Here is a 27792-nt window from a genome sequence, read left to right on the forward strand (position 1 = left end):
TTATATGCTGGTTATATATTGGTTACATATTGGTTACACATTGGTTATATCTGATAGATGAAGCTGAAAATGGGATGTAGTGAATCGTTAACAATAAAAACCCAATTTCGATTTTTTTTTTGATGATACATACGTTGCTTTGCATTTTAGGTGACAATATGACAAAGATCGGCATAAAAATGGTACAAGCATTGAGTACACCATTGCATATGAGCAACATTTGTAAGTTACACGTGAGCTGCTCAGTCATTAATACTTCACTGTTCAAGTATTTGTTCATTGAATTAATATTATTAAACAAAAACAATAAGCGCGTAAGCGGTGTTTATGCCAATAAAGAAAAAGAAGAAGAAACAACAACATACCTTACATTGCAATAAAATTTGAACTCAACTGAAGCAAATACTTGGCCACATTTTATTTAATCCATTTGTGTCTTTTATCCATTCACAAGCAAAGGTAATTGCTACTCGAGTTCACATCTCATGCTAATTCCAAAGTCTTTTTGCCTTTTAACAATGCATAACTTAATGATAGCAACAGAATGTAATGAAAAACTATCATTCGCATTGTATACATTTTTGCGTCCAGCAATTCAACTAAAATTACAAATCAACAAATGGCATTGGCGCAAACAAGAAGAAATGCCCGGTATTCATGCCGCATTATTCAAATTGACTGCGCCGTCTAACAATGTCAACTAGGCAACGCCGAAGATATAAATGCAAATTAAAACTGGCAGCAATGGTCGGGCAGTAGATTAGTGTAGCGCCAGCAAGGCTGCCGCACACTACGGCGAGGGTGGGAGAGTCTGTATGCAAACTGTGCGCCGGATTACAAAGCTCGCAGTGGCATTGAAAATATTTTATTATTGTAGTTGCTGAGTAAGAATGAAAATAGTGAAAGTGAAAATAGTTGCTCGTTGATAGTACGAGGGACGGACTTTAGTTGCTTTCCGAAAAAAGCCAACTAATTAAATTCCCAATAATTGAGTAATGCAAAACGTGCAGGTGTAATGGAAAACTCTGTCATCAGTTGAGAATTGTTGCGGTGTCAATTAAATGCAGTTCGGGGTGAACTCAATTTAATTGGTGGAAATTGTTGGAAATTTAGATGAACAGTGATGGCAAATAACTGTTTTAAAATAGAAAACTAATAATTGATGATACATAGAAAGCGCTTAGAATCCAGAGAATAATTGATGGGAATTAATGGGACTGCTAGCATTTCAAGGTTTTGTCGAATATAATTGCTTAATTTTAGATTGGAAATATTGCTAAATTCGACATAGATGGATGCTAAAAAACAGATATGAGATACCCTGTATGGAATTTCTTTCATTTGCTACAAAATTTGTAACAAGCACTAGAAACTTGGTTAATATGGCCACGTTGCTCACTCTGTATATACGATAACAAGTTTTTCAGTTTTTGAGATATGACTGATATGAGATTTTGTACTGGTACTTTTCTCTGCAAGAGACTGCTCATTTGTAGGAATAGAATATATCGGACCACTATATCACATAGCTGTCATACATATGGAACAATCAAAATCAAGTTTTTGTATAGAAAACTTTTTAATTTGAAAAGATATCTTCACGAAATTCGGCGTAGAATATTTCCGAAAACAATCTTGTAATCTCTGAAGAAATAGTTCGAATCGGTCAACTATAACACATAGCTGCCATACAAGCTGAGCGCTCGGAACCAAGTTCTTGTATAGAAAACTTTTTTATTCGATAAAATATTTTCATGAAATTTCTTGTGGATTAATATCCAAAGTATGACTTTAATATACGAAGAAATTGTTCAGATAGGTCATAGCATATAGCTGCCATACAAAGTCAACGTCTAAAATCAAGCCCTTCTAACTTCATGAGATTTGAAAGGCAAAGTTATTAGCATCAAATGTAGCTATTATACAAACTGACTTATCCGAAATAATGTACTTGTGCTAGAGACTTTTTTATTTCTAAAGAATATTATGGCTTCGCTGCTACCGAAGCTGGTGTTTTTTCTTGAATTTCTTATAATTTTTTTTTCCTTATATTTTTTATTTTTTATTTTTAGAATGGCTTATGCGGTAGTACTTATGTATGAAATATTTTTAGAATATTAAATATGAACTAAATATTCTTTAAAAATTAATTTCACATAGCATTTCATGCATTTTCTCACTTTCTGCCGCAAGAGTTTTTATTTTCACCAAATATCTATAGTTCACAAGGACTTCCGTATTTGCTTTTTTAATCACATGTGTTAGTGTGCCATCAGCTGCCAGCTGCCCCCTCTTAATCACGTGCTTTAACGTGTGCATGCAGCAACTTTTTAACAACTTTTTAAATATAGCTAAGCCCAGCTTAGTTGCAACTTACCCTCGTTTGCGTTGAAATGTCGCTGTTGAGAGAAATCCACTCTGGCATTAGATAACACTGCTTAGTGGTGATATTGGATTCAAAACTTTTGTAACAAGCGTACATTTCTGTGTAAATAGTGGAAGTATTGATAGCACATGAGCACGCTGCCTGTTTCATATTATTTAAATGTAACAGTTAATATGTCAGTGAACTCAATAATTTTAATTTTCACGTCTCTCATTAATGTAATGATAACTTTTTGGTGCAGTGTTTATTGAATTTTAATAGAAATTTTTAGAAATTGCTGAAGAGCTCATTTTGGAGTAAAAGTTGATTTGAAGTACTATTTTCAACTGGAAGTAAAAATGGGTTTTTATGTAAAAAAGATTTTTATAGACACTTTTTTTTCATTTAATTCAAAAAGGAACACATCGTCATTTGAAATGCAAAACAACGTATGATCAAAAAAATCGAAATTAGGTTATTTATTGTTTACAATTCACTACATAATATTATATATGTAATATTGTAAAACTTAAGCTTTCGCTCTCAAACATAACTAATATATAACCAAATTTTGTGTCAAAAACTTATGAAAAGTGATTTTATTTCGCATTTTAAGTGACGGTGTATTTTATAAAAAAAATTAGATTTTTGTGAAAAACTTTACTTATTATCAAAAATCTCAAAAAATTTTCTTCGCCGACTCTGAAAACAACATTTCGACGAAAACGCGTTTAAAATTTTGGGAAGCACTTAGACTCACTATTAAATTCTTAGTATAGCCTTTTGTCTACGAAACTATTCGCAATATCAATTTAAAATTTTCGGATAATATTCTCAAATAAACATTCCATTGATATTTTGAAATTCATAAGTAGATGTTCGCAAGAAAATATTCATGTAGCATAAAATTTTCAGCTTCCGCGGTCAGATATAACCAACAGTTAACCATTTTATAACCAAAACTCAAATTTTGTTTCAATATGAGTGTATGATAACCGATATATAATCATTTTATAACCAAAACTCAAGTTTTGTTTTAATATTAGTGATTTCTGTTAAATCGGTTTTCCTTCGCCTGTAAACTTAAGAAAAGGTGATTTTACATTATTTTGTACTTTAAGTGGCGATATATTTTTTCTAATCTCATTTTCAAAGACCTACTAATAACCTTGTTTTGAAAATCATAAAAATAGTTATTATTTAAATTTTCTAATTTATTTCATATTTTTAATTTATTGTTATATTATTTTAGTTTTTTTTTTTAATTTCCACCCATACTCAATTTATTTTCAATAGCAATCCAAAAACACACATTCCTCATACGCCATGGCAGCCTCATTACAGCGAATTATCTAAGCAAAAAATATGCTTGAAATATTTGCATTCAATCAAATCTGGCAACTGCGCCATGAAATGAAAGATTTTTCAATGCGAAAATTCAATTCAAACTCGCTCACATTAAATGCTAGAAATCTAAGCGTGAAACTTATTACAGCTCAGCGTGGGCGCAGCCAAGCTGAACGCTGCGCGAGACTGCAAACTAACAGACCACAAGCTGAAACCCAAATGGGGAAGCAAGAATTGCGCGCCGAGAAGTAACAAAATATAATGAAAAGCCTTGTGAGCAACCAAAAAATGTAAAGCAAAACAAATTTAATATTTTTGTTGTTGCTGGCTGCTTGCTGCTTGCTAGTGCGGCAGTGTAGATGAGTAGAATGGGAAACGGCAAAAATTGTTTCCGCTCATGCTCGTGCACTCAGTCGTTTAGCGTAAAAAATATATATTTATTACGCCGTGTTGTTGCTGCAGTGGGCGAAATGAAAGCGAAAAAGTGGGGAATACAAAGAAAAGCAAAAAATACTTGAAAACAAAGCGATGAAAAATCGCAGGCAAAGAATTTATTGCCAAGTGTCAAGGGTGTACGATTACAGCTGCGAGAGTGTTGCAAGCAGAATCTGTTGCTGGCTGGTGAGGCTGTGCTTCTTCACTGCTGTTTTGGCTAACGGTATTCGCAAATAACTTACACATACCTAGAGCTGCAAGCTTACATATGAGTGTTTTGTACAATCGTAAACTTACACCAACACACACACACATACACACATGAAAGTGTAGTTATAGCGGCTCCTACATATGCACATATCTTGTTTACTTACACTTACACTTATGCAGCTTAGTCGGGGGAGACTACTATACGTAAATACCAACAATTTCAAGTGTGACCTTCGCCGAACAAAAGTAAATTTGCAAACACGCTTACAGGCGCTCGCCTTGCGCATGAGTATTTAGGCGCAAACAATTGTAGACGTGCAACAACTGTGTATATATAAAAACTCGAGATTATAAGAATTTATTTAACTTAGCGTATGTGAGGTTATGTTCATGGGGAGACATTTGTTGAGCAGCAAATTTTCTTACCAATTGCTTTCACTTAGATTAAGTCACGTGTTCAAAATTTTTTTGAAATGTTGTATTTTTTGCGAAATTGGGCTGGTAATACGACAATGTTAAATAAATAAGAGTGCCGAATATAAAACTACTCAGCAAATTTGAGAAAAAAATTGCGACTGATGTGCTAAGAGGTCTTGGGGTGTTTAAGGTGGCCTGATAACGAATTTGAGTTAAAAAATTCTCCTCATGTACAGTTATTTTTATTGTTTTAGGAAATGTATAATATTTGGACTTCTATGCCCCTTATTAAAAAAACAAAAAATATCCAAACAAGTACATTTTATCATCAGTTTCAGTTTTCGAAACTTAAAATCAGCTTTTCTTGCTCACAGTCTCAAAATAAATGTAAATTAGTAAAATTTTCAATCTTTCCAATTTTTGTTGTTGCTCTCGAAGGAGACGATTTTATTTTCCTTAGTTTTTTTTATTAATCGAAAATCTTTATCAATGACTCGGACTGTTGAATAAATGGCATATCCCTGTAAGCATCCACAACTACTTGTGAATTTCAAAAAACGAATGGCTGTTTAGTATAATGTATCGAAGGAAAAGGAAATTTGTTTTGATAAATAGTTTTTTTTTTTTCAACTTTTTTCCGAAATGGCTGGGCTGATGATATGTATGTACTTGTATATTTTCACACGATTTTGATACACTAAGTTGTCGAAGTGCTGCCAATTACGTTGTGTCACACCATATAGTGTGGGAAAGGTGAGATTTTAAGCTTCATTTAAATGAAAAGAAAAAATTAAATTCGGAGAAGTTGAAAAAAGCACAGCTATTCAAAAATTAATGAAAACAACGCCACGCAAGCCACCAATGAAATTTGTGAAGTTTACGGAGACGATTCTAAAACAGTTTCGCTAACTTCCGTTTCAGAAAAGATTGACCAGGACCGTCACTTAGGCAGCCATGACATTGCCAAGGAACTTAACATTCATCATCAAACGGTTTTAAACCATTTAAAAAAGGCTGGCTGAAGAACCTCGATGTTTGAGTACCACATGAATTGAAATTTAATGGAACGATTCTTTGCTGAAATGAAATGAAATCGAACCATTTCTGAAGCGAATGGTAAGAGGAGACGAAAAATGTATCAAATATGACAATAATATGCGAAAAAAAAACTTGGTCCAAGCGTGGTGAAGCTCAACTAATGGTCTAATGGTCGCAAAGCCAGAATTGACACCTCGAAAGATTATGCTGAGTGTTTGCTAGGATTGGGAAGGGATCATCCACTATAAGCTATTCCAGCCTGGTCGAGCGATTGATTCTAGATTTTACTGTCAACAACTGATGAGGCTGAAGCAAGCAATCCGAAAAACACGGCTAGAAACTATCATAAGAAGGGGCTTCGTCTTTCATTAAGACAACGCTGGACCACACACATCTTTGATGACTCTGCAAAAAGTGGGAGAGCTTGGCTGGGAAGTTTTTATGCATCCACCATATAGGCCTGACTTTGCACCATTTCGGTCAATGCAGAACTCCCTTAATGGAGTAAAGTTGGCTTCAAGAGAAGTCTGTGAAAATTACTTGTCGCAGTTTTTCGCCGATAAACCAGGAAAGTTTTACGCTGATAGAATAATGTCTCTAGCGGAAAAATGGCAAAAGGGGTCGACCAAAAGGGTACATATTTGGTTCATTAGAGTTCGTTATAAATATAAAAATAAAAAATAAGTTGAAGTTTGATTAGAACTGTGCCGCAAAGCATTTCCGGCAACGAAAAGACAGACGAGTTGGCCAAGCTAGAAGCCTCTTTAGACGAATCCGAGGCGCAGTTACCATGCCCACTAGAAACCATCTAAACGAGAGCTTTATATACATTTTGTACAAATAGCTCAGAACAGCTATAAATCAGTAACCAACTGCAAGATAATGGACAGATATGGCCCCATTATGACAAGTCTAGAACTAAGAGCTTTTTATATAGTTCCAGGAATAATATATAAAGACTTACAAATTCTATAACGGAAAGCATGCGCTAAAAATAGGTCTACCTTATGACTACTTACCTAGTCTTGGAGCGAAGACCAACAAAATTTTTATGCTGATGAGATGTCTAAATAATTTAGTTTTTGACTTGGACTGTCGAAATTTTCGTGCGATCACCAAAGGCTCTATGAGAAGTTAAAGTACCAAAGAGAAAATATTTTGTTTCAAGAGCTTAAACTGAGTTGAGGCTGGAAACTGTAAAATGTCATATACTGTCATATACTTCTTCATATATAGTCAAGAAGGGTCCTTTGCGACGAAATGTTAATGTTCACTACAATTGAGCGAGAGATTGCATAAATATTTTAAAAGCGTCATTAATGAGCTTAAATTGCCGTGGACTTAATCTTTCTCAGTTGCATAGCTGAAATATAATATTTAACCTCGGCAAATAGGCTCTGCGAAAATACAGTGACAAAATATGCTAAAAACTGCTGCAAGTAGCGCTGCCAGTAGCTAAATATATTTAACCTTTGTTTCGTTTTGTTCCAAGCATATATGTACACGTACATGTACTGCCAGCCTCCGACTTAAGTGTCCTTAGGCATATTTATACCGTGTGCAGCGCAGTTTTTCAGTGCCATTGCCATGGTTTGCAGCTCAGAGGCCTAGACAATAAGTTAGAAAAAAGAAAATGAAATACAGACTTGGCCATTTAGATACATGCAGTCACGTACAGGCAGACTATTCAAGGTATTTGTGCATATGTATTTTGTAAGTATATTGTCAGTTTAAAAAAGCGATGTACCTTTTAACTTGCATGTAAGCATCTTTGACATGGTCACTAGGCATTCTGCTTTTAGCCATATATATTTATATTTCCTGCTTAAAGCATTTATCCTCGCCTTCAACTATTTATATACCCATCTACTGCCAAGTGTCTACTTCCGCTCGACTACTGACATCACAATGCTAATAAAAGTTTGCCATAAAATATGTAGTTGCAACTACACTACAAAAAACTGTATTCTATATATACTATAGATAGTGACTACAATAACAGTGAATTGTTGCGAAATTATAACATCAATTAGCCGTGCTGACAAATCCACCTTTCCTTCAGAGTTCGCTCAAGTTGAAGACACTATTTCGCTTTCCTTGACAATCTACATAAATTCTCTCCCCTTTTGCATTGTAATCGATGTTCATACACAAACATACAGTTACAACTGCTGTAGTACAGCTTGGCTAGGATAAACAGATTATATTTACCAACTTTGTCTTTATGCTTGCTTATTCTTGACTCCCATAATGCCACTTAATTGAATAATTTGCACAAATTGCATTTTAATTGGCTAATGGCACACAGCATAACGTCTTAGAGAAGAGTAAGATGGGATATAAGCACATAAATACGAAGATTAGTTTATATGGAATATCGCACAGAATATTATTGAACAAAATGAAGTGCATCTCCAGTCAACTAGGGAATTGTAGACATTAGATATTGGGAGAGTGATTGTGTTTTAATGAACTGGATTTATATGCAAATCGCTTAGTAATCTATTGAGGATGAAACATGCTTAAAATAGCATTCTAAATATATATATATATGTATATATATATATATTATTGCTTGCTATCTATTTCGAAACTGAGAAGATTAGCTAAGTTTTTTCAAACTCGTTTAGTATTATTTTATCTTGGAAATCCTTTTATTTTTAAACTTTCAAAATTAAAATTTTTTTTGTAGTCGAATGTTTTGCCATAGAAACTTTGGCAGTAAAATTTTTTGAATACTTTTATAGAACACTATAATTACTTATAGCCATCTCTTAATACGTTATGGGTGCATTTTTTAGAAGTTAGTGTTAATGTGGATCAGCAAAAATGCCTCTTACCTGTATCCTTTGAAGGCATTGGGGAGTCGCTGCTGGAATGTCATGATTTCAAGCTGGCTCTGAGTCACGACATTGCAGGCAAGTGACTCATATCGAAGACTGGTGTATTTCTGCAGTCATCTCCCTATGATGGACTACTTCGTATGCCATATTAGAAAAGATGTGAATCGGTCATTGCTAATGAGATACTTGGCGGTAGGTATAGGACGCTAGGTTTAGAGACCCCCCAATCCCAAAACTCAGCGTGGAAGTCGATAATAGTTGCAAAGCTATTTGAAGCTCAAATATTGACATAAACCTTTTATTATTCGATGAACACGGTTTTTCAAGGTTGCCACTGAGTTTTCAATAACGATATGGAAATACGGAGACTGTGAAAAGTATATGTAGTGTAAATAATCAGCTGGACGAATTAGTACCTCAGTTATTGAGATATCGATCCGAAATTTTGAGCGCTTCCTTTTCCTTGCAAGAAGCGCTTTAGCACATAGCTGTCATATAAACTTATCAAAATCAAGTACTTGTACAGCAAACGTTTTTAATTGGCAAGATATCTACACAAATTTGGTTCAAATCAAAGCCTAAGACAGTCAGCACTACAATCTCTGAGCAAATTATTAGGTCGGACTACTTTAGCATATTATTTCCATACAAATTGACCAGTCAAAATCCAGATAGAGGCTTTTTAACCTTGTTTGACATAATGAATGCACTTGTGAAAGATATTTTTGAAACACTGTTCTATAGCGATATCAGCACTTCCCATGAAGGTAAATTGATCTTTACAACACATTCATGGTAGAACATATGTACAAGTACATATCTTCACCTAAAATGTGTAAAGACGCATCATCCAAAAAAAAAATCTAAATTGAGTTTTTTATTCCTAATGATTCACTACATCCCATTTTCAGCTTCATCTATCAGATATAACCAATGTATAACCATTATGTAACCAATAAATAACCAATATGTAACCAATATATAACCACTTTACAACCAAAACTGAAATTTTGTTTCAATATGAGTGGTTTTTATTATGTTGTCCTTCACTTGTAAACTTATGAAAAATGATGTTATGTTATTTTCCATTTTAGGTGACAATATATACAATGATTTAAGAGGTTCTTTAAGTCTCTAATACTTCTTTTACCTATTTAGGAAACAACTAGTTTCAGAACCTGTATACTATTCGCATTACTATACGTATCGAGCTTGTAACATTTTTCATTTATCTAAAGTCACTCGCTAAATGAACCATACAATTTCACTGCTTTTAAGCCACTGTTTATACTTTGACTATTGACTGGAAATGTTGACCAGCTTTGCATAAGCCCACAACTAATTCTCGTACACTGTAGTACTACTATCTAGTATAAGTTATATTACATATGCAAATGTTGTAGTCTCTTTTAGTGCTTTCTTCTCCTTCGCGATTCGCCAATTTTCTGTGAATATATATTGAAATGCATTTTGCTCTGCTGAAACTTTTATAAGTGCTATTCCACGAATATGCCGTTTGTGGTTTCTGAGCTTATGGCATTAAGCACTTTAGCATATTCTCGCCTTCGGTGACATGAAAGCTGAAACAAAAGAAATGAAATCGCATTAAAATTACATACTACAATTTTAATTTCATTTCTTAAGGCTTTTACGTGCTTTCTTCTTTTAAAGTTGTGGAGAATTTTAATACTGCGTGAGGCTACATATTGGTCGGCTGAGTAGCTTGTAGGAGTTTGACCGAATAGAAATTGCTGGCGTCAATTTAATTTTATTTAAATCTTTTTTTATGGATAATTTGACATTGAATTGAATATTTTTAAACATAAACTTTGAGAAAATTTGAAATTTTTTCTTCACATAGTGTAAAATTTTAAAAAAAATATTATATTTTTTGCCTTCTTCGTTAATATAATGATATTTATATCATTGAAAATTCCATACAAAAATTTCCAAAAAAAAAATTATTTTATTTTTTGAGTTCTCCGCTAGTTTTTATCATTGAAAATGCCATACAAAATCTTTTAACAAATATTTTAAATATTTTTTGAATTACTGCGCTCTAAAATATACATAGCTATCAGTTAGCTTTAAACGCTTCCCCTCAAATTTTCTTCTAAAAATTTCAATATTTTTTTTATACTGAAGCAATGTTTATTACTTTAGCCAAAAATTGCTCTGAATTGATGAATATTTTATTCTAATACACACACAAAAACACAACCTAGCAACCTCGCGCCACCAACACTGTTATTTTCACCCACAACAAGCTGTTGTCGACTATCCAAATCAGTTTAGCTGTCACAATTGCGGTCTTCCACTGCAAAAACTAGTTTATTTTATTAATTTTACATCAAAAATATTTCTAGTATTGTTGTTGTTACATCGAAGAGCGAAAATAATGTAGTGATCGATTTGTGGCATGAAAACAAACAACATGTCCAACCAAACTTGCCACAACCACAGCATCGCACTTTCACTATTATATTCTATTCTACGAGTATAATTTATAATACTAACAGAAAAGTGAAGGAGGTTAGAGTGCCGTTATCCCTCCCACTGCTTCAACTGACCATTTTCCATTTACCCGTCAATCACAGACATGAAATCACGTCAAAACAAGCAAATTTTATTTTTTTTTCATCAGCACGCAGCTGAGCTGGTTGATGTTACGTGGCGGTGAAGGCAACGTTGGAAAATATCAATTCAGCTCAGAAAAAGAGTGTTCGTTAGTAGCAAAAACAATTTAAGTTTTATGAAAAAATATGATACTGTGCAAATCCTGTTTATGCAGTGATGAGTTTGATTTGCTCTACCGCGCTTATTGTTCCATTTTCACTCTCACTATTCTTATTAGCTCAAGGTTGTAGTCAATCGGATTTTAGTTGTTTGCTGCTTAGTTCTGATAGGTAGTGATGAAGCTGTCGTGGAAGTTGTTAAATTAGTGGTGGGAGGACAAAGTTTGAGATTAAAAATTAGTTGAAATTCATTTGAAATGATTTTGTAGTTAGACTTTTGAAAGACAAATTAAAGATTTTTTTGATGGTTTTAATGATTAATCAAGAACGAAAAGAATGTCTTATGGTTTTTCTTTATCACTTAACACACTTCCGATTTAATTTGTGTCATGCTTTGCTATACTTGTACATAAAGGTTACCTATTGATTAATTTATTTTATTTCATTTTATTTACAGTTTGTAAAATTCAATAAGTTTCAACATGGCTTAGAACAGCAGAGAATTGAAGCTGAAAGCTGTAAGTAAAAAACAAAAAATATGCAAGTATAAATTTTTATATACATATATTTTATATCTTACTACGTTCATAGTTCATAGTGTTCATAGTAACTAAATTCTTAGAGAAACTTATAGACAGCGAGCTTAGAGACCTTAAATACATACAAGTATGTAAGGATTTAAGAGAAAGAATTGAATCATCTCTGTAGGAAGTATACGAAACGGTATATGTTTAATATAAACTTGATAAATATATATATAAGTTTAAGTAAAAAGAAAAGCATAATTTTTATTAAACCGATGAGTTTATTTGGCGTAGTTAGGATGATCTAATTTAGGTCAAATATGCAACGTTATACCTTCGACCCCATTGGCAATAAAATTAAGTAGTAGGTTTTCTCTTGAAGCAAATTTGTCGCCGCAGACAGTTAGCAGGTCATGTCGGGGCTTCAGGTTTATGTAAAATGTTTAGCTCTTAGTTAATTGAATCAGTGCTTACACTAAGTCAGACTAGATGATTTTCATTAAGGGGTTACATAGATTTCCTAGGGTAAAAACAATATTTTTTTGTTTTGTTGTTTACAAGCCATTTAGTGTCATCGTGTCACAGTATTTTCTTGCAATGGAAAAATCTCGTGCAGTAATAAAATTCTTTTTTTTGAAATGTGTAGCATCAAAAAAATTCACTAACCAATGTTAAGATTGTATAGTTGTACAATTAGAACAGTAGAACGATGGTTTGCTGACTTTAAACGGGATCGCACAAGCACCAGAAATCATAGCCAAAACACAGGATATGGTTTTGGAAGATCGTCGATTGACTAAGATAGCTAGGTGAGCCATTTTTAAGGTGAAATTTTGGGTGGTGTGAACCTGGTTGTTCGGCTTCGAAACGAGCTCGTGTCCGGAAATCGCCCAATAAGGTTATGACATCAGTTTTTTTGTATGCGAGAAGAATTTTGTTTGTGGATTACTTGCAAACGGGTAAAGCAATTAATTCTGAATATTATCGCAAACCTTTTGCACCAGTTAAAGGAAAAATTTCGTGAAAAAAGACCCGGTTTGCAGAAGAAAAAAATTCTTTTCATCAGGACAATGCACTGTGTTACAACAGCATTTTGACAATGGCTAAAATCCATGAAGTAATGCTCGCATTGTTGAAGCATCCATCGTATTCACCAGATTTGGCCTCCACAGGCTTCCATTTGTTTCCAGAACTCAAAAGATTTATGCGTGGTAAGCGTTTTTCATCAAAGGAAGAGGTCATAACGGCGTATTTTGCAGTTCATCCAGATTCTCACTTCAGAGATGGCATCCACAGGTTGAAGGATCGTTGGAGCAAGTGTATTAATGTTCAAGGAGATTATACTGAATAAGAAAGTGTATTTTGAATCAGAAAATTGCGGTTTTCTTATCAAACGGCAAGAATTACTGAACAACCTGGTACATAATGATGCATCATTTTTTATATACAGAGAATATCAGTTTTCCTCCAGTCTAGTTTAAACTCATCATCATCATAATTATAACATATGTATAACCCACTAGTATTTATTTCACCCCTCACTTGGTTACCGACATTAATTTTCATCTCTTCGAAAGGTTTCATGAACACAACAGAAAATTAAAATTCTATAAATAACTATTTTTAATAAACAAATTTACTATTTCAGCACTTTTTCCAACCCTTTTTCGAATAAATATGTATCTAAGTTATAGCAATTACATCCCTTTACCAATTCAGATACACATATTAATGCGTCCACCAATACATATGTAATTACACAACTAACAACTATTTAGGTACAGTTAAACTAAACCGACGCAGCAGCATTAGCACTACAAAGCAACAAAAGCGAAAAGCATTAACAACACTTATACGCCCCGTGAGACAGACTTAAGTAGCTACTTTCCGTGCGCGTAGTGGCGTACGCTTTCATTTGCTCTCGCTAAAGCAAGTTGGGGGTTTCGTTTCAAAGCAATTTCGCCATGTGTAGCGTCTTTGCCATTAAACATACGGCTCTCGGGGCAAGGATTTTTTAAACGCTGCATTTATGGCCATTTGAGCAGCAAAGTCAAGGCAGAGAAGTGTGTGTGTGTGGGTGCATGCTTTGCATTTTTCGCCTCCACACATTTGCACATGCTCGCTACCGGCTTGCGTTCGACTTTAATCCTTTTTATACGAACTTGTTAACACACGGATTAATGTTAAACAAACCTAAGTACACTTAAGGTTCTCTTTAGCGGCCTGCCACAAACGCATAGCGGGATATATACGTATATGTACATATATGTGTTACATGTGAGCTGCATATGTGAGTAATAATAAAAATTCATTTAATGCCATGACCTGCTGTGCTGCTAAGTGCTTAAGGCTGGTTGTGGCTTCTGCATCGTGGCTATGCCGTAAGAATCGAGATTGCGAAGTCTGGCCTTAGTATTTGTCAGGGTACTACGTGCCACATTTTTATGATTATTCATCTCTCATACGCATACATACATATACACGTGTGTTATAGTGGGTACCTTCCTGGCTTTACATAAATTATAACTTTGCAGGCACTTCTCACACTCACACACACACACACACAGAAACATGTGTAGCCTCCCAAGCATGCAATCAGACAGTCATGCGTGAGCTAAAACATACTGTAACGGCATTTATGCGATTCAAACAAAGAGAAAGTCGACTAAAAGCTATATAACGTGCCCTTGTCCACTGTCGACAGCCGTTGGCCCAACAATGATGGTCAAGGTAACGTGTCGGCACACATACTAAACTATTAAATTGCCTCTACTTTTCTAGCGCTCGAGCCACATTTTTATTACGTGAGTGTGTCGTACCGTTAGTTTGACTGCAGCATCAGCGCGAGTGACTTACACGCAAGCAACGCACATCAACACATACCAGCACACACACATGTATGAGTGCTATAAACGCTCTTTCAATGTCACTGTGTTGGTGAAAATCACGTTTTCCTCATAAATCACGTGTAAATAAATAAACAGGTAGCACAATTCGCGCTGTCACAAAGCTGATGCATGGACGTCTATTGGATTCTTATTTATGCCGAGTTGGGCGTAAGCGGCGCAGCGCAAATGCTGAGCGGTTGTGTGTAGGCGAAAAGTGAATTTAAATGTAAGCAAATTGCCGCACATGAAAATTTACTCATTGCTAACATGCGGAGGTTTTTGGGGAGTGCAAAAGTTTTACATGCCTGAAGGTAGAGGAGGAAATTTTGTTGTACGAGCGTTGAAATGAATTTTCGGCAAATAAAAAGAAAATTTAATTTAACCGCAGGCGATGTTGTTGAGCTGCTCTACCTAAGCAATAATAATGGAAAATTTGCGGAGAGAGTTTATGATTAACTTCGTATAATTATTTCATTGTTTATACACATGGTAAACTTCCGTGAGTGTGTGTTTGTAGATATAATAAGGCTTTAAGGTTGAATGTAAATAACAACAAGAAAATTGCGTTAACTTCGGTTGTAACGAATTAGAACACCCTTCACAGTTGCATTTTTTATAGCATTAAAAAGATAAAAAATATAAATTTCTTGATTTTGATCGGTTTGGTACCAAGCGCTAGTCCTATCTATACAGTTTCTTCGGAGATGCTTGGAATAATAATCTATGCCAGATTTTGTAATGATACCTTGTCAAATAAAAAAATTTCTAAAGGAGAACTTAAGTTAATTGGTGCGTTTGTATGGCAACGATATGCTTAATGGTTAAATTTCAGTTATTTTATCGGATATTGTGGTGGTACGTCAGATAACAATACATACCAGATTTGGGACGATGGGTTATCAAGTTAAGATATTGTAGAGTAGTCTTTCGGAACTAATTCATTCTGAGTTTCGTGAAGATATTTTGTCAAATAAAAATGTTTTCCATACAAGATTTTGATTTTGATTGTTCAGTTTGTATGGCAGCTATGACCTATAGTGATCCGATATTGTCGATTCTGACAAATACCAGCTTTTTGCGGGGAAAAGTATATCTAAAAATTTTCAAATCGAAATCTCTAAATCTGAGGTACTGATTGGCGTATATACAGACCGTCCAACATAACTAAATAGACTCAGCTTGATGAGCTGCGGATTAGAGTATAATGTTCAGAGTATAATTATAATTTTTTTAATCAATACTTTAAATTTATTTCATATTTCCATTCACTTGTATGGTCTAACATCCAGAGCAGCTGTTCTAGATCGACACCTAGGTTTATATATCAGACTATAGATTTAAGTATGAAGAAGGGACTTCAAAAACATATTTTTTTGTCTGTTTTTAATTTACAACACATACTGAAAATACTTTTTTTACTCTTAAATACTTTTAATCAGCCGGGTTAACTTAAGTTAGGCTTGATGGCAGATCCAGATATCGCAGTTGGATATTATATGAAGGTTTTTGTCAAGTTATATAAAAAGAAGTTCTGTATTCGATTTTACAGGTATTTAATACTATGTTTCCCCCAAAAATGTTAAGTGATTAGATTACATTCAATTTCTTCACTAATCTAGTCCGTTCTTAATGCCGTTGGAGATTTATAAAACAGATGAATCAGAAGAATATCATTTTAAATTATGAAAATAAAAAATTCCAAAGTTAATATATTTTTAAAATTTTATATTGAAGTCAAAGTTTCAACACAAAAATTATGTTTTTATTAATAATTGCCTTAAAAAAATGATTTTCCATAATCACTAAAAATTCCCAGATTTATTGAGGCAATTTAAAGCATTATCACGTGCACCCACTTACAGCCTGCACACTTAGCCTTCGAAATTTTGTTGATTTTCCTTATCTCCAGTGGCAAAGCATGTGCACCTAAGCTATTAAACTGGCAGTTAATGTGATAAATGTGGCTGTGGGCTACGAACACGTCTATTTCAGTCATATGCGAAAATAAATCGCAAAATACAGACATACCAGCAGCAAGCCATACCTGCAAATGACAAATTGGAGGGGTGGGAGATGTCTCATTTTAAATCGAAGAGTAAACAATTGGGTGATAAAACGGTTTATCGACGGTAAATACGGATGCCAGCGTTCTGAAGCGAAAATTGATACATGGCACAGCATTAAATTTGCCCTGCCTGCTGCAGACTGTCGAGCAACGGTGGAACAGCAAGCGTTTGCTTGTAGTGAAATTAGACTTCCGTTTATTGCCGGCTGCGGGCAACAAATCCCACAACGGCAGCAAACAGCAGACCCAACGAACGGCTGTTTCAACGAACGGCAGCTTCAACAAACATCACCTTCAAGGAACGGCAGCTTCTACGGCTGGCAGCTGTAAGGGATATGCGAAGCAGCATACTCCAAGTGGAAAAGGATATCCGAAATAATAGCAAAGAATTAGGCCAATATTCCCAAATGCTTGTGTATGAAGAGGTTAAATTTCTCAGCTGGCATTGCTATTGTTTTTTTCTTTTGGCATAATTTATTGAGTATACGACGTGGCAGACCTTATTAGCCTGCGAACTGCCAGCAAATCGAATTTTGGGTACCATATAATCTTGGCAAACATGGTTGTTGTTGTTGGTTGGTATTTGTTTCTTGCTGATGTTGTTTGTTTTTTGTGTATTTTCTTGTTTTTGTTCCTTTTTTTGTTTTTTACAGTCTTCCGTTATATCGTCTGCACGGCTAACCACTTTGCGGCTGCCACTTTTGCTATAATGAGCATGTGCATGTATTGGTATTGTCTACATTGTGTTGCCTGGCAGCGTTAGCGGCTCACTCCCTTCACTTCACCGTGCCGCTCCTATTCTCAGTGCTGCTTTTTTGCTTGCTTGTTTGTTCAAGGCAAACTCTTTAACTTTTTCTCTTTTCCTTTATCTGCCATTTTCAGCATTTGTGCGCTGGGGATTTGCTTTGTGTTCAGCGAAACTTGAAAAGTGTACAATATAATATTGAGCATAATATCGGGCATATATGTATGTACGCCCGCTATATAAGACATATCACTTGTTAAGGAAAATGCTTATAAGTAAATATGCATGACTTGTTTGCATGTATTGCAACACGTGTGCGGCTTTTCCGGTGTTGTTAAGGCTCCAAGGCATATGCGCAGCTCCTTTTCAATTTTCGTACTTGTATGAGTTTACAAAGCATCACACATATACAGACAGGTATATACATACTAACATACATACAAGTATGTTGTTGTGATGCTACGCACTTTTTTGGGCTTGCCGCACAAATACGACTTTTTTCTGTTTGCTAAATATTTAATGATGTTATTATAAGAAAATTTCACTGCGCCTTGCCGCACACATGTGCGTCTCACTATTTTTTCCTGCATATGTATATGTATGTATGATGTGTGAATGTATTTATAAATCCACATATTTATTTTTTCGAAAATTACGCCGCACGCACGAAAGATTTACGACTTCAGTTTTGGATATTTGAATTCAAGCTTTTCATATTGTTTACACAAATGCTTGGTTACTGCGCGGCGTCAAGTTGACTACCCTTATTTCGTTAGAAAAATGTATTAGCTGTGTAAAAATGAGATTTTAAATTGATATAAACACTTGGCTGTACTTAAAGCCGAGAGAAGTTGTTTATCTTCGAGTTATTTTTCGACATCGGCATGAGTTTTCATTTGATGGGAATCGATAAACATAGGTATTACGAAGTTTCTCCCACGGAACCAATGGATTAGGAAGACTTTAAGTCTCATCTATCCGTATGACTGACGCCTAACATACTGTATATATGTCTTAGTTTTGTCTTAATTAGAGCTGACGCTTCGCTGACAGCTGTCCATTTACAAGAAGACTGTCAAATGTTCCACCAAAAAACTACCACCAAGTAAGGTTTTTAACATTTCCCTTACATTTGAAAAAACGAGGGCATTGAAAAAATACGTGCTCAGAGCCTTTTGTATACTCTGTATACGTCGGACAGTACGGACTAAAGTCGTGATGAAATCAGATGGAGGCTTAAATCCCCATGTTTTAGAGCCAAAAAAATATAATACTTTTAAGTACAATCCACTGCCTAGCGTTCAACGAAGCTGACTTTATTAAAGCTTTGACTTTGTCTTTGTTGAACTTTGCTGGTTTTGCTGGAGTTCTATACTTTGTTATCAACGTCGTTGTCCCTGTCAAAGCGTTGGTCGTCAAGGTGTTAGCGGTTTTTGTTGGTTGCGTACATTTTTGTTCCCACAAGTCAGCCGGGAAACCTTACAACGCAAAAGTATTTAAGAGGCGCTTATATCTAGAGGAGTTCTTGAGAAACTTACAGCTTTCATCAAATAATTCACCAAAGATATTCACATTTGCCCATCTTTTTTTTTATTGTTATCGATGAGGAATCTACTGGAACTTTACCGAACTGTTTGTTGTTTGGAAAGCAAACTATTTAAGTCCAAAGTTGTATTGTAACTACTTTATTGATGTGAAAGCTGGTCGTTCCAATGGAAGATATAGGATGTGATGATGAAACTAACTGCATCAAGCAGAAATTGTGATACTCATTATATATTAAGACAAAAAAGCAGCCGGAAATTGTAAATAAATCCTCCGGCTAAATGAGTTTGTGTACGGAATCGTTGTGAATTTTGAAAAAGACTTACGGTGATTCAAAAACCACAAGCCCTCAAAGCCTTCAGAGACGATCAAGAGATCGTTGAAGACATGTCACGTTTTGGACGACCTTCGACCTGTTCTGATGAAAATATTAAAAAAGGGAAGGGAAGGGAAGGGAAGAGAAGAGGGTGATTGAAAATCGTTCGGCAAGTATAGAAGGGATAGCGATAGTGCTTCATAATCCGTTTGAGTGATTTTGATTGATATTTTGGGTATGAAACGATTCGACTCGTCGCGATAAAGCTGATTTTTTTTCACAAATAGTATAAATGTAACCGAATTTAAAGCTAACCTTTAAAGCTATCCACTAGCATTAACACAATTATCTCAAAAGCGTTATTAAGCAACTCACTATGTAGCATAATGTACATATATATGTATATGTATATGAAATCAAATATCTCTATCTCTGTCTTTACGATCTCTTACTCTGTCCTTATACTACAAACTTGCTACTTCTCATTCTAATTAAAAGTCTGTCATGAATGTTAAAGAAGCTTACACTATTTATCATATTCAAACAGACAGAAGCAATGTGCCAGCTTGTATATAGTATGTATGTATATAGTTTAAATTAAACTTCCGCTGGCCGGTGAGTTGGACAGCAGCTTTATAAAACTAGGAAAAGGTAGTTTGCATTTCAAATGTAAAAGTAGACGCAATTTAATCAAACATTTAAATGCAAATGATGACAATAAGGAAGAAGTTGCGGCGGAAGTGAGAATAAGGAGCACGAAAATGAAAACGAAAGATGGCTCACAGCTGATGAAAAGTAAAAGAGACAAGGTGAATAATTTACTTTAATAAATTTAAGCTGTTGGGTTAGACGAAAGCAACTTTTCGTTATATTCACATGGAACAGAAAGTAGTATTAGAATGGGGATGCAAGGAAATATACTTTTGTTTGTTGTCTTTTTATTTACGAAATATTATTTTTATCAAATTTCATGTTTATGGGCGTCAAATTCATATTGCTACAAGATATACGCTGATAGAAATAAATTAAAATTCTCGTTACGAGCACATAACGCGCACCAACAACAAAATCTTCTCGCCATTAAAAGCCGCACAAATTAGACGCGCGCTCTAATAATGGCAGTTATTTACCGTTTGCCTGAGTTGGAAATATGAAGATTTAATTTAATCACCTGGCAAGCTGCTTCAACCACAAGCAAGCATCATTAAAGCCGCTGGAAGCGCTAAGTGCGCAACCACAATTCCACAATACGCTAATGGACCAAAAATGCGGAGCACAAAGCGCAGTGGCAACTCATTAGGCGGCAAATGAGTGAGGCGCATGGCAAAGGCTAAAATTACGCGATGCCAAGCAACGACGCCTGTGCGGCATGCATGAGTTTAATGTATGTGATGGCGATACACACACTATATTACATATATATGTTTGTATATATTTGCGCACTCCCGTCCATCAACTGTTACGACCAGCATTATCATTCAGAAGTGTTAATAAAATAATAATAGTGCAATAAAAAAGTGCCATCATCACTACTGTGTGTCTAGCTGCTGTATTTAGCAACAACACTTGTGCAGCATTTGAATCATTTGTGGCGATTGCAACTCTATTTAAGAGCAACAGTCAGCACTGAGCCTTCGTGGCATTAAGTTGGCTCTCTTGCTGTCTTGACTGGACACTAAAGCGATTACATGCAACATTTTGTGGCGAGCGCTACTGTGGCGTGCATCTACGTACGTTCTTGTTTTTATACCCTATTCTAAGTATATAAATTTTGCCACGAAGTTTGTAACACCAAGAAGGAAACTTTGGAGACTCTATAAAATTATATATAACTGATGATGATCTGAGCTTATTCAGACATACTTTTTGCGATACCCCGCTGAAATTTTGCATGCGTCCTTTTCTCTCCAAGAAACTAACCAAATGTTGGAATTTTCGATATCGGTTCACTATTGCATATAGCTGCCATACAAACTGACCGATCGGAATCAATTCCTTGTATGGAAAACTTTTTCATTTTACGAGATATAGGCAAGAAATTTGGTAAGAAGTATTAATCTAGGCAACGGTTCAATCTCTGAGTAAATTGTTTAGATCGGACTACTATAGCATATAGCTGCCATACACACTGAACGATTAAAATCAATTCCATATATGGAAAACTTTTTTGTTTGACTAAATATCTTCAAGAAATTTTGTACAGCTCACTGTCTGGGTAAAACGTAAAATCCCCGCATATATAATTCAGATCGTACCACTATATCATATAGCTGTCATATAAACTGACGGCTCAAAATCAATTTTTCGAACGGCAACTTTATTTGTGTAGGGTATTTTAGCTTAAGTTAACGTTCTTTTCATTTTTTTTGTATTTTGTTCGTTTTTTCTATGCTTTGTCTTCTTCTTGTCTCTTGTGTCCGCTGCCAACTCATCTAATGCGCGCTACAACACTTAGTTTAAGTGCGTCGGCCAGTGGCTGGTTGCATCCTGCGCTATAATTTGTAAATAATGAATGGTCTGTTGATTTCGCGATGATTTCTCGGGAAGTTTGCTTTCACAGGAAAGCAGCAAACTTAAAACTAATAAAATAATAATAAAAATGTTATTACATATATAACACCACATATATTATACATATGTATGTATATAAGTAGCACAACATATTCAATTATGACTATAGGTACTTAGAACTATGTATATTTCTCTGCAAGCTTACCAATGTGTATACATATATATATGTGTATACATCAGTTTGGACCCCCAAAACCCACCCGTGACATCGGTTTTGGCAGGTGCATAGGTACATATGTAAGCGCCTAACAACATTTCCATGTCAACATCTTTACAGCGCTAGCTTCAATTTGAGCTGCAAAAAGCATCGTTTTGTGCTTTACTTGCAGCTGTTGTAAGTACACATAAATCTTTTATGTTTTTTGCCACAATTTCAACACTCACAATTCGGTGAATTTATTTTCTCGCCGCCTACAGCTTTCTTGTATTCTCATAATGCGTAATTTGACTTTTGTATTTATTTATTTTTATCTGTTTATTTATCGCTTGTTTCTATGCAAATTTTCAACAGGTTTGTTTTTGCAATTGTTAAATTTTTTTTTAAGAAAACATGTTGTTTTCTATTTGCTATTACAGACTGTCTCCTGAGGCTTTATTATTTTCTTTAACTTTCTTCGCTTATTTTCATTATCAGCGCTGTTCTGCGAATGCGACGTTTTCTCCGAATGTCAGCACTTCATAACATTTATCCAAAAGAATCCTTATTAGAAGTTAAAAAATATATAAGCAAACACGTTTTGTTCGTTTGTAGAAAGGTGTTTACATTCGCAGATTATGCATACGAGTTTACTAAGACTACGTTCACAATAGGACACCTTTGTTCTCCATAATTGGCAAATTCTCTTTTGGTACCCCACAGGAGCGACCCGAGTCTGACAACATCTGTCAGATTTTTATAAAAATATACCACTTTTACCACTTCATAAAGGCAGTATTGACTTACTAGTTCGATTTAAAGCCTCTGTAACAATTAAATCTGTATTTTGTGAGCAATTTTATTTGCTTTATGAACGTCATTGTGTTGTCTATATCACTAGACGATATTGTGTTATCTTTCTGCACGAACTTTCCAAGAATGGGTATAAATTCGCTGGTTTTCTGACTATTTCGATTTTTTCGTTTCAGTGATGTTATACCTACATATCCACTCAGCCAATTTAGCACAAGCATATTTGTCGTATTGGTCCTTAGAGAAATGTTGATGTTTACTAAATCTAGTGTTTACAGAATACTTATGTGCTGCGTATCCACGTGCGGCACCTTTCCAAATAAATCTTAGTATCGAGAAGGTACATAAGTTGGTGTCTATCAATGTTATACACGTATGTACTTCATATTTAATACATACCTGTATATACGTAGTTGTCGCCTACTTGAGTGAATATTTGCTATGCGATTTGTGGTGGCTGGTTGTTACTAAATACATACAAAGTCATAGATATGTATTAATAACTGGAAAGCATTAACAGCCAAATTCATAATAATATACATATGTATGTATGTATATACATATACAAACGTATATATATGAAGTAATATAAATTTACGCGTGTTTGATTGCACAGTTTTTTTATTTTTTGATATTGATAAGTACAAATACTCTTGTTGCCCCTAGTGATGTTGTTTTTGTGTGGTGTTTAGCTAACAGTTGTGTAGCATTTGGTCTTCATTTCCGCTCTACAAGCTGTAATAAAATCTAGCTCTTATTAAGCGCTGTGCATAAATGTGTGTGACTTCATTTAAGTAGATATGACATGATAATATACGATGTGTTTTTTATTGTGCTGTGATTGGGCGGCATAAATCTATGAATGTTCAAGTGCATAAGCAGCTGCCACCGATATTATCAGCTTTTGTTCAAACATTGAATTGTTAAAGGTGTGATTTTTGGGATATGACTATTATTTTTGTGATAATTTACGATGTAAGTATGAATATCAATTTATTTGAAAAAAAATTGTTTATGGTTCTTGATTAATTGCTCAAAAAATCGTAATAACAAAGAATATATAAGTAATGTAAAATCAACTACACATTTAATGCAAAAGTTAAATTTCTTCAAAATAATAAGAATCCTATTTCCCTACTTACTTTACATCCTCCTTTTCATGAGTTTCTCCTTTACTCAATAGCTATTATCGTAAAGCTTTCAATAACAAAATTTTGTGCGCGGCGGTTAGATGTCTTTAGTATTGTCAAATACCCGGAAATGGTAAATAAAACGGAAAATATTTTATAATTCATATATCGATATTTCCAGCTCTCGAAACACTTTCATAAGAATTTTTTGGGATGGCCTTCAGCTTCTCAAAAAGGGTTCCAAACTCATAAGTCCAAGTCTCATGGTCAGTTATAATGCTCTCCATGAATGTGGAAATGAAATTCGCGCAATAAAGCATTGCCAAAGAGACCTGTTTACGGTTCTCTTTTTGAAAAAATATTCAGCTTTATCGGGACGAGTTGACCACGAACGTGTTTCATACCCAAAATTATTCCTACGAATTCGCGAGAGATGTCGATGAGAGATCTCTCTAACGCTTACCTGATGATTTTCAATCACCATATTCTTTATTCTTTTAATATTTTCATCAATTGAAGACGTCGAAGGTTGTCCAGAACGAGGTATGTCTTCAACAATCTCTCGACCTTGTATGAAGGCTGTTTTTTGTCCCACTCGTAGGCTTGTGCTTTTTGATAAAACTGAATCTCCGTAAGCCTTTATCAACATTCCCAATGATTTCGCATACGAAAGTACTTACAAATACAAAATTAGAGACTGAAATGATGTGATATAATTGTTGTGTGTTGTGGTGATTGATGTGCATTAAATATAGAGCTCTTTTGATATCCTATGTGCGTTATACAGATGTGATATAACGTGGTATACGATAATGTGATATAATGATATATGTGGATTATGAAATTATGTGACGTCACTATGTTGTGGTATCATAAATATGATGTGGCGGAATATCATATAATTTTTTAGTCTTGGTATAATATCATGTCATTTAATATGATGTAATAATATTTCATGTGATATGATTTAATATGATGTGAAAATATATCATGTGACGTGATATAATATGATGTGGTAAAATAGTCATATGAAGTGAAAAAATATCATGTGATATGATATAATACAACGTGGTGTGACTGCTGTGACTATATGACTACTCATTTGATTTTCCGTGTATATTATGTATATTAAATTAAAATCAAATGACACGATTTCATGGACTTAATTATCAAGTCAAGTCAAGAAATATTATATCAACTTGTAGATACAAATCTATTATTGAATAACCAAAGTAATTAATTTTCGGAAATCAATAACTGTAGTACAACAAATGACAACAATGAAACACACAAACCAATAAACATACTTATCCAAATATTTATAGTTAACAAGTGAGTATGTGTGAGCACTTACTTAAACACAAGCTAGATATTTCTTAAAGCTGTAAATGACTTAGAGACAATGCTAATATGACAGCTATTTTACACTCTACTTATGCATATACATACATATATAACTATTTTATGCTCTGGTGCATAATACTGTACGTCAACTTGTATATAAGCTGAGCTAAATAATATTTAAAGTCGCATCCGTAATCGAAAAGACGGCTAGTTGCCCAGGTGAGCACGGACAAGTTAAACAAATAGCGGGACAAAATTCAAACACCTCATATAAAGGGTGATTTTTTAAGAGCTTGATAACTTTTAAAAAAAAAAAACGCATAAAATTTGCAAAATCTCATCGGTTCTTTATTTGAAACGTTAGATTGGTTCATGACATTTACTTTTTGAAGATAATTTCATTTAAATGTTGACCGCGGCTGCGTCTTAGGTGGTCCATTCGGAAAGTCCAATTTTGGGCAACTTTTTCGAGCATTTCGGCCGGAATAGCCCGAATTTCTTCGGAAATGTTGTCTTCCAAAGCTGGAATAGTTGCTGGCTTATTTCTGTAGACTTTAGACTTGACGTAGCCCCACAAAAAATAGTCTAAAGGCGTTAAATCGCATGATCTTGGTGGCCAACTTACGGGTCCATTTCTTGAGATGAATTGTTGTCCGAAGTTTTCCCTCAAAATGGCCATAGAATCGCGAGCTGTGTGGCATGTAGCGCCATCTTGTTGAAACCACATGTCAACCAAGTTCAGTTCTTCCATTTTTGGCAACAAAAAGTTTGTTAGCATCGAACGATAGCGATCGCCATTCACCGTAACGTTGCGTCCAACAGCATCTTTGAAAAAATACGGTCCAATGATTCCACCAGCGTACAAACCACACCAAACAGTGCATTTTTCGGGATGCATGGGCAGTTCTTGAACGGCTTCTGGTTGCTCTTCACCCCAAATGCGGCAATTTTGCTTATTTACGTAGCCATTCAACCAGAAATGAGCCTCATCGCTGAACAAAATTTGTCGATAAAAAAGCGGATTTTCACATTTCGAACCGAACACTGATTTTGGTAATAAAATTCAATGATTTGCAAGCGTTGCTCGTTAGTAAGTCTATTCATGATGAAATGTCAAAGCATACTGAGCATCTTTATCTTTGACACCATGTCTGAAATCCCACGTGATCTGTCAAATACTAATGCATGAAAATCCTAACCTCAAAAAAATCACCCGTTATAAGCGCACAAGAACTTTTATACTCCCTCCCACATGCAAGTATGTGTGATACATTTACACTACCACATAGAAGCAGTTGTAAACTATTTAGTGTGGGCTCTTGAGCACTTTCTCGTTGACCGTCAAAGCCATTTGAATTGCCACTTTACTTTCTCTATTGCGTTCTCTCTTTCTATTTCATTTTCCGTTTTCCGTTTTCCATTTACTGTTTCGCCATATCCTTAGGCATAGCTTTGAATTATTTAGTTTCATTTTAACGGTCATAAATTATTACAAGCTGCATGCAAACTCGCTGGCAACCAACAACTTTACGAGTGACTGGTGGAAAGTGCAGCATTTTAACTTTGTAAAAGTTTCCTGGTAATTTTTCATTATTGCAGGGTTCTATTTATTGGCGTAAATTGTTTGTCGACTGAGTTAAGTGAGATTGTAAATCTTAGCGAAGTTTCCTGTGTTTGAAGAAACAATACTTTAACCAAAGTAATGAGATACTTGCGGTACTACACGAGGCTGTAATTCTTTGTAAGAAAAGCTGTATTGAATGTTTGTTGAGAAACTAAACCTCTAAGATCTTCATTTTATCACGAAAGTGCAGTTGAATGAAATTGCATACGGTCTTTAAAGAGATGGTGTACTATTTCAGTTCCACGAAATCTATAAATATTCCATAAAAGCAAATCTCAGCTCGTTCTATCCACCTCTCAAACCACCAGATTTCAATATCAAAACTTATTCACGCAGGCTTCGCTCCTGTTCCGGCAAATTAGCAATGTCAGTCACAAATTTACATAGCCTTGACCTCAATCAGTCGATATATTAATTCCTCATAATTTTATAGAATGCTCACATCAATTATTCTCAATTTGAATTAATCGATTTTTGCCCGAAATGTGCAGCCTTCAACTCGAATTACATTAGGTGAGTGAAGCCCATGAGAATCGAAGACATTATTCCTTGCGGATACCTCAATGCAAAAAGGCATTCGTAGAAAGCTGCTATTGTCAAGCGACTAAGAACTAAGAGTGACAAGCCAGCAAGCTCGCTGCCTACAGCACTTATTACTAAGGGTTCCAAAGTCGCTTGCGTGGCCTGTGTAAATATAATTG

At 34.9% G+C, this 27792-nt stretch overlaps 1 protein-coding gene across 3 annotated transcripts in view; it reads left to right on the top strand.

The window, feature by feature from the left end:
* The window catches only part of LOC105232376 (uncharacterized), a 139364-nt gene that overhangs the window by 100914 nt on the left and 10658 nt on the right, over window positions 1-27792 (top strand). For 2 of the 3 annotated variants that reach the window (XM_049460732.1, XM_049460737.1), the window contains one exon: window positions 11848-11908. The exons of the other annotated variant lie outside the window; for it this stretch is intronic. The gene's annotated coding sequence lies outside the window, so the exon portion shown is untranslated. The remainder of the gene's footprint in view (window positions 1-11847; window positions 11909-27792) is intronic. 3 annotated transcript variants of the gene reach the window in all.

The sequence above is a fragment of the Bactrocera dorsalis genome, chromosome 1 (genome assembly GCF_023373825.1).
Source record: "Bactrocera dorsalis isolate Fly_Bdor chromosome 1, ASM2337382v1, whole genome shotgun sequence".
Taxonomy (NCBI): Eukaryota; Metazoa; Arthropoda; class Insecta; order Diptera; family Tephritidae; genus Bactrocera; species Bactrocera dorsalis.